Raw genomic sequence first — 7,500 nt, 5'->3', positions numbered from 1 at the left:
GGGTCGGGCCTGGTTAGTACTTGGATGGGAGACTGCCTGGGAATACCAGATGCTGTAAGCTTTTAACAATTTTCTTTGCAACCAGCAGAGGGGACTGTTGCTGCTGCTTTAAAGGAGAAGCACCTTTGAAAGAGCACGAAAGACTCAGCATCAAAGAAAACCAGGCTATGGAACACACACACATCATCACTGAAGGAAAAGAGTGAACATTTAAATGACTTTTGATAGTCGAAACACTACTTTATTCATGCACTAGTAACCTATCACTCTCAAAATGTCCTATTTGGAGAGAAGGATGAAAGAGCGGGGAGTTTACTCACCATCAAGGAAGAAACAGTGTATGAAACCCCCACAGTCTTACTGATGGAAATTGTCATGATTTTGCTTCTTGCAATAATATGATAAAATTGCACCTTCAGATTCTTTTCATTTAACATAAACAACAACAAAAGATGAGTTTCAATGGACACAAAATAAAAGGAAAGTGTTGGTTATGGTTATGATTCTCTGTATTGCCATCAGAGCTTGGTGTTGCTCCTGCTTCAGAGGAGACACATTTTTGAATGAGCAGGAAAGACTGGCAATCAAAGCAAGAAAGGATATTCAGTCGGAGATCATCATAGGTGGAGGATGAGATTGAACATTCAAATGACATTTGATATTCGAAACACTACTATATTCATGTCAAATTAACATATCACCCTAAAAATGTCATATTTGGAGAGCAGGGTGAAAGAGCAGGGAGAAATTACTCACCATGAAGGAAGAAACAGTATATGAAACCCTGACATTATTACTGAAGGACATTATTAAATGATAGTGATTTTTTATTAAATGATAGTGATTTTTTTCTTGCTATATTATGAGAAAATTGCACCTTGAGTGTCTTTTCCTTAACATTATATAACAATAAAAAACAAGTTTGGATGGTCACAAAGCAACCATGCTATTGATGATGGTGGCGATTCACATGTATAAATAAGGTATTGTGGGTCGAGTTAATCGCTTACGGCCATACCACCCTGAACACGCCCGATCTCGTCCGATCTCGCAAGCTAAGCAGGGTCGGGCCTGGTTAGTACTTGGATGGGGGACCGCCTGGGAATACCAGGTGCTGTAAGCTTTTAACAATTTTCTTTGCAACCAGCAGAGGGGACTGTTGCTGCTGCTTTAAAGGAGAAGCACCTTTGAAAGAGCACGAAAGACTCAGCATCAAAGAAAACCAGGCTATGGAACACACACACATCATCACTGAAGGAAAAGAGTGAACATTTAAATGACTTTTGATAGTCGAAACACTACTATATTCATGTCAAATTAACATATCACCCTAAAAATGTCATATTTGGAGAGCAGGGTGAAAGAGCAGGGAGAAATTACTCACCATGAAGGAAGAAACAGTATATGAAACCCTGACATTATTACTGAAGGACATTATTAAATTATTGTAGTGATTTTTTTCTTGCTATATTATGAGAAAATTGCACCTTGAGTGTCTTTTCCTTAACATTATATAACAATAAAAAACAAGTTTGGATGGTCACAAAGCAACCATGCTATTGATGATGGTGGCGATTCACATGTATAAATAAGGTATTGTGGGTCGAGTTAGTCGCTTACGGCCATACCACCCTGAACACGCCCGATCTCGTCCGATCTCGGAAGCTAAGCAGGGTCGGGCCTGGTTAGTACTTGGATGGGAGACCGCCTGGGAATACCAGGTGCTGTAAGCTTTTAACAATTTTCTTTGCAACCAGCAGAGGGGACTGTTGCTGCTGCTTTAAAGGAGAAGCACCTTTGAAAGAGCACGAAAGACTCAGCATCAAAGAAAACCAGGCTATGGAACACACACACATCATCACTGAAGGAAAAGAGTGAACATTTAAATGACTTTTGATAGTCGAAACACTACTTTATTCATGCACTAGTAACCTATCACTCTCAAAATGTCCTATTTGGAGAGAAGGATGAAAGAGCGGGGAGTTTACTCACCATCAAGGAAGAAACAGTATATGAAACCCTCACAGTCTTACTGATGGAAATTGTCATGATTTTGTTTCTTGCAATAATATGATAAAATTGCACCTTCAGATTCTTTTCATTTAACATAAACAACAACAAAAGATGAGTTTCAATGGACACAAAATAAAAGGAAAGTGTTGGTTATGGTTATGATTCTCTGTATTGCCATCAGAGCTTGGTGTTGCTCCTGCTTCAGAGGAGACACATTTTTGAATGAGCAGGAAAGACTGGCAATCAAAGCAAGAAAGGATATTCAGTCGGAGATCATCATAGGTGGAGGATGAGATTGAACATTCAAATGACATTTGATATTCGAAACATTACTATATTCATGTCAAATTAACATATCACCCTAAAAATGTCATATTTGGAGAGCAGGGTGAAAGAGCAGGGAGAAATTACTCACCATGAAGGAAGAAACAGTATATGCAACCCTGACATTATTACTGAAGGACATTATTAAATTATTGTAGTGATTTTTTTCTTGCTATATTATGAGAAAATTGCACCTTGAGTGTCTTTTCCTTAACATTATATAACAATAAAAAACAAGTTTGGATGGTCACAAAGCAACCATGCTATTGATGATGGTGGCGATTCACATGTATAAATAAGGTATTGTGGGTCGAGTTAATCGCTTACGGCCATACCACCCTGAACACGCCCGATCTCGTCCGATCTCGGAAGCTAAGCAGGGTCGGGCCTGGTTAGTACTTGGATGGGAGACCGCCTGGGAATACCAGGTGCTGTAAGCTTTTAACAATTTTCTTTGCAACCAGCAGAGGGGACTGTTGCTGCTGCTTTAAAGGAGAAGCACCTTTGAAAGAGCACGAAAGACTCAGCATCAAAGAAAACCAGGCTATGGAACACACACACATCATCACTGAAGGAAAAGAGTGAACATTTAAATGACTTTTGATAGTCGAAACACTACTTTATTCATGCACTAGTAACCTATCACTCTCAAAATGTCCTATTTGGAGAGAAGGATGAAAGAGCGGGGAGTTTACTCACCATCAAGGAAGAAACAGTATATGAAACCCTCACAGTCTTACTGATGGAAATTGTCATGATTTTGTTTCTTGCAATAATATGATAAAATTGCACCTTCAGATTCTTTTCATTTAACATAAACAACAACAAAAGATGAGTTTCAATGGACACAAAATAAAAGGAAAGTGTTGGTTATGGTTATGATTCTCTGTATTGCCATCAGAGCTTGGTGTTGCTCCTGCTTCAGAGGAGACACATTTTTGAATGAGCAGGAAAGACTGGCAATCAAAGCAAGAAAGGATATTCAGTCGGAGATCATCATAGGTGGAGGATGAGATTGAACATTCAAATGACATTTGATATTCGAAACACTACTATATTCATGTCAAATTAACATATCACCCTAAAAATGTCATATTTGGAGAGCAGGGTGAAAGAGCAGGGAGAAATTACTCACCATGAAGGAAGAAACAGTATATGAAACCCTGACATTATTACTGAAGGACATTATTAAATTATTGTAGTGATTTTTTTCTTGCTATATTATGAGAAAATTGCACCTTGAGTGTCTTTTCCTTAACATTATATAACAATAAAAAACAAGTTTGGATGGTCACAAAGCAACCATGCTATTGATGATGGTGGCGATTCACATGTATAAATAAGGTATTGTGGATCGAGTTAATCGCTTACGGACATACCACCCTGAACACGCCCGATCTCGTCCGATCTCGGAAGCTAAGCAGGGTCGGGCCTGGTTAGTACTTGGATGGGAGACCGCCTGGGAATACCAGGTGCTGTAAGCTTTTAACAATTTTCTTTGCAACCAGCAGAGGGGACTGTTGCTGCTGCTTTAAAGGAGAAGCACCTTTGAAAGAGCACGAAAGACTCAGCATCAAAGAAAACCAGGCTATGGAACACACACACATCATCACTGAAGGAAAAGAGTGAACATTTAAATGACTTTTGATAGTCGAAACACTACTTTATTCATGCACTAGTAACCTATCACTCTCAAAATGTCCTATTTGGAGAGAAGGATGAAAGAGCGGGGAGTTTACTCAACATCAAGGAAGAAACAGTATATGAAACCCTCACAGTCTTACTGATGGAAATTGTCATGATTTTGTTTCTTGCAATAATATGATAAAATTGCACCTTCAGATTCTTTTCATTTAAGATAAACAACAACAAAAGATGAGTTTCAATGGAAACAAAATAAAAGGAAAGTGTTGGTTATGGTTATGATTCTCTGTATTGCCATCAGAGCTTGGTGTTGCTCCTGCTTCAGAGGAGAAACATTTTTGAATGAGCAGGAAAGACTGGCAATCAAAGCAAGAAAGGATATTCAGTCGGAGATCATCATAGGTGGAGGATGAGATTGAACATTCAAATGACATTTGATATTCGAAACACTACTATATTCATGTCAAATTAACATATCACCCTAAAAATGTCATATTTGGAGAGAAGGGTGAAAGAGCAGGGAGAAATTACTCACCATGAAGGAAGAAACAGTATATGAAACCCTGACATTATTACTGAAGGACATTATTAAATTATTGTAGTGATTTTTTTCTTGCTATATTATGAGAAAATTGCACCTTGAGTGTCTTTTCCTTAACATTATATAACAATAAAAAACAAGTTTGGATGGTCACAAAGCAACCATGCTATTGATGATGGTGGCGATTCACATGTATAAATAAGGTATTGTGGGTCGAGTTAATCGCTTACGGCCATACCACCCTGAACACGCCCGATCTCGTCCGATCTCAGAAGCTAAGCAGGGTCGGGCCTGGTTAGTACTTGGATGGGAGACCGCCTGGGAATACCAGGTGCTGTAATCTTTTAACAATTTTCTTTGCAACCAGCAGAGGGGACTGTTGCTGCTGCTTTAAAGGAGAAGCACCTTTGAAAGAGCACGAAAGACTCAGCATCAAAGAAAACCAGGCTATGGAACACACACACATCATCACTGAAGGAAAAGAGTGAACATTTAAATGACTTTTGATAGTCGAAACACTACTTTATTCATTCACTAGTAACCTATCACTCTCAAAATGTCCTATTTGGAGAGAAGGATGAAAGAGCGGGGAGTTTACTCACCATCAAGGAAGAAACAGTATATGAAACCCTCACAGTCTTACTGATGGAAATTGTCATGATTTTGTTTCTTGCAATAATATGATAAAATTGCACCTTCAGATTCTTTTCATTTAAGATAAACAACAACAAAATATGAGTTTCAATGGACACAAAATAAAAGGAAAGTGTTGGTTATGGTTATGATTCTCTGTATTGCCATCAGAGCTTGGTGTTGCTCCTGCTTCAGAGGAGACACATTTTTGAATGAGCAGGAAAGACTGGCAATCAAAGCAAGAAAGGATATTCAGTCGGAGATCATCATAGGTGGAGGATGAGATTGAACATTCAAATGACATTTGATATTCGAAACACTACTATATTCATGTCAAATTAACATATCACCCTAAAAATGTCATATTTGGAGAGCAGGGTGAAAGAGCAGGGAGAAATTACTCACCATGAAGGAAGAAACAGTATATGAAACCCTGACATTATTACTGAAGGACATTATTAAATTATTGTAGTGATTTTTTTCTTGCTATATTATGAGAAAATTGCACCTTGAGTGTCTTTTCCTTAACATTATATAACAATAAAAAACAAGTTTGGATGGTCACAAAGCAACCATGCTATTGATGATGGTGGCGATTCACATGTATAAATAAGGTATTGTGGGTCGAGTTAATCGCTTACGGCCATACCACCCTGAACACGCCCGATTTGTCCGATCTCGGAAGCTAAGCAGGGTCGGGCCTGGTAAGTACTTGGATGGGAGACCGCCTGGGAATACCAGGTGCTGTAAGCTTTTAACAATTTTCTTTGCAACCAGCAGAGGGGACTGTTGCTGCTGCTTTAAAGGAGAAGCACCTTTGAAAGAGCACGAAAGACTCAGCATCAAAGAAAACCAGGCTATGGAACACACACACATCATCACTGAAGGAAAAGAGTGAACATTTAAATGACTTTTGATAGTCGAAACACTACTTTATTCATGCACTAGTAACCTATCACTCTCAAAATGTCCTATTTGGAGAGAAGGATGAAAGAGCGGGGAGTTTACTCACCATCAAGGAAGAAACAGTATATGAAACCCTCACAGTCTTACTGATGGAAATTGTCATGATTTTGTTTCTTGCAATAATATGATAAAATTGCACCTTCAGATTCTTTTCATTTAACATAAACAACAACAAAAGATGAGTTTCAATGGACACAAAATAAAAGGAAAGTGTTGGTTATGGTTATGATTCTCTGTATTGCCATCAGAGCTTGGTGTTGCTCCTGCTTCAGAGGAGACACATTTTTGAATGAGCAGGAAAGACTGGCAATCAAAGCAAGAAAGGATATTCAGTCGGAGATCATCATAGGTGGAGGATGAGATTGAACATTCAAATGACATTTGATATTCGAAACACTACTATATTCATGTCAAATTAACATATCACCCTAAAAATGTCATATTTGGAGAGCAGGGTGAAAGAGCAGGGAGAAATTACTCACCATGAAGGAAGAAACAGTATATGAAACCCTGACATTATTACTGAAGGACATTATTAAATTATTGTAGTGATTTTTTTCTTGCTACATTATGAGAAAATTGCACCTTGAGTGTCTTTTCCTTAACATTATATAACAATAAAAAACAAGTTTGGATGGTCACAAAGCAACCATGCTATTGATGATGGTGGCGATTCACATGTATAAATAAGGTATTGTGGGTCGAGTTAATCGCTTACGGCCATACCACCCTGAACACGCCCGATCTCGTCCGATCTCGGAAGCTAAGCAGGGTCGGGCCTGGTTAGTACTTGGATGGGAGACCGCCTGGGAATACCAGGTGCTGTAAGCTTTTAACAATTTTCTTTGCAACCAGCAGAGGGGACTGTTGCTGCTGCTTTAAAGGAGAAGCACCTTTGAAAGAGCACGAAAGACTCAGCATCAAAGAAAACCAGGCTATGGAACACACACACATCATCACTGAAGGAAAAGAGTGAACATTTAAATGACTTTTGATAGTCGAAACACTACTTTATTCATGCACTAGTAACCTATCACTCTCAAAATGTCCTATTTGGAGAGAAGGATGAAAGAGCGGGGAGTTTACTCAACATCAAGGAAGAAACAGTATATGAAACCCTCACAGTCTTACTGATGGAAATTGTCATGATTTTGTTTCTTGCAATAATATGATAAAATTGCACCTTCAGATTCTTTTCATTTAACATAAACAACAACAAAAGATGAGTTTCAATGGACACAAAATAAAAGGAAAGTGTTGGTTATGGTTATGATTCTCTGTATTGCCATCAGAGCTTGGTGTTGCTCCTGCTTCAGAGGAGACACATTTTTGAATGAGCAGGAAAGACTGGCAATCAAAGCAAGAAAGGATATTCAGTC

At 38.6% G+C, this 7,500-nt stretch overlaps 8 non-coding genes across 8 annotated transcripts in view; all 8 read left to right on the top strand.

Annotated features, from left to right (window-relative positions):
- Positions 1-61, top strand: part of LOC133957840 (5S ribosomal RNA) — a 119-nt gene extending 58 nt beyond the window's left edge. Inside the window, exon 1 of the ribosomal RNA XR_009921609.1 lies at positions 1-61. This exon is cut by the window's left edge and continues 58 nt beyond it. This is a non-coding gene — a ribosomal RNA (5S ribosomal RNA).
- A 943-nt stretch (positions 62-1,004) lies between these two features.
- LOC133957777 (5S ribosomal RNA) lies at positions 1,005-1,123 on the top strand. The gene has a single exon (XR_009921550.1). It is a non-coding gene; the product is annotated as a 5S ribosomal RNA (ribosomal RNA).
- A 491-nt stretch (positions 1,124-1,614) lies between these two features.
- On the top strand, positions 1,615-1,733 carry LOC133957565 (5S ribosomal RNA). The gene has a single exon (XR_009921351.1). It is a non-coding gene; the product is annotated as a 5S ribosomal RNA (ribosomal RNA).
- Positions 1,734-2,658: 925 nt separating this feature from the next.
- Positions 2,659-2,777, top strand: LOC133957564 (5S ribosomal RNA). The gene has a single exon (XR_009921350.1). It is a non-coding gene; the product is annotated as a 5S ribosomal RNA (ribosomal RNA).
- A 925-nt stretch (positions 2,778-3,702) lies between these two features.
- LOC133957752 (5S ribosomal RNA) lies at positions 3,703-3,821 on the top strand. Its single transcript, XR_009921526.1, has one exon. It is a non-coding gene; the product is annotated as a 5S ribosomal RNA (ribosomal RNA).
- Positions 3,822-4,746: 925 nt separating this feature from the next.
- Positions 4,747-4,865, top strand: LOC133957801 (5S ribosomal RNA). The gene has a single exon (XR_009921571.1). It is a non-coding gene; the product is annotated as a 5S ribosomal RNA (ribosomal RNA).
- A 925-nt stretch (positions 4,866-5,790) lies between these two features.
- LOC133957871 (5S ribosomal RNA) lies at positions 5,791-5,908 on the top strand. Its single transcript, XR_009921638.1, has one exon. It is a non-coding gene; the product is annotated as a 5S ribosomal RNA (ribosomal RNA).
- Positions 5,909-6,833: 925 nt separating this feature from the next.
- On the top strand, positions 6,834-6,952 carry LOC133957563 (5S ribosomal RNA). The gene has a single exon (XR_009921349.1). It is a non-coding gene; the product is annotated as a 5S ribosomal RNA (ribosomal RNA).
- Positions 6,953-7,500: the final 548 nt, after the last annotated feature.

The sequence above is a fragment of the Platichthys flesus genome, chromosome 7 (assembly GCF_949316205.1).
Source record: "Platichthys flesus chromosome 7, fPlaFle2.1, whole genome shotgun sequence".
Classification (NCBI taxonomy): Eukaryota; Metazoa; Chordata; class Actinopteri; order Pleuronectiformes; family Pleuronectidae; genus Platichthys; species Platichthys flesus.
Note: the sequence above shows the minus strand (reverse complement) of the source record. Positions and strands in the feature narration are given on the sequence as shown.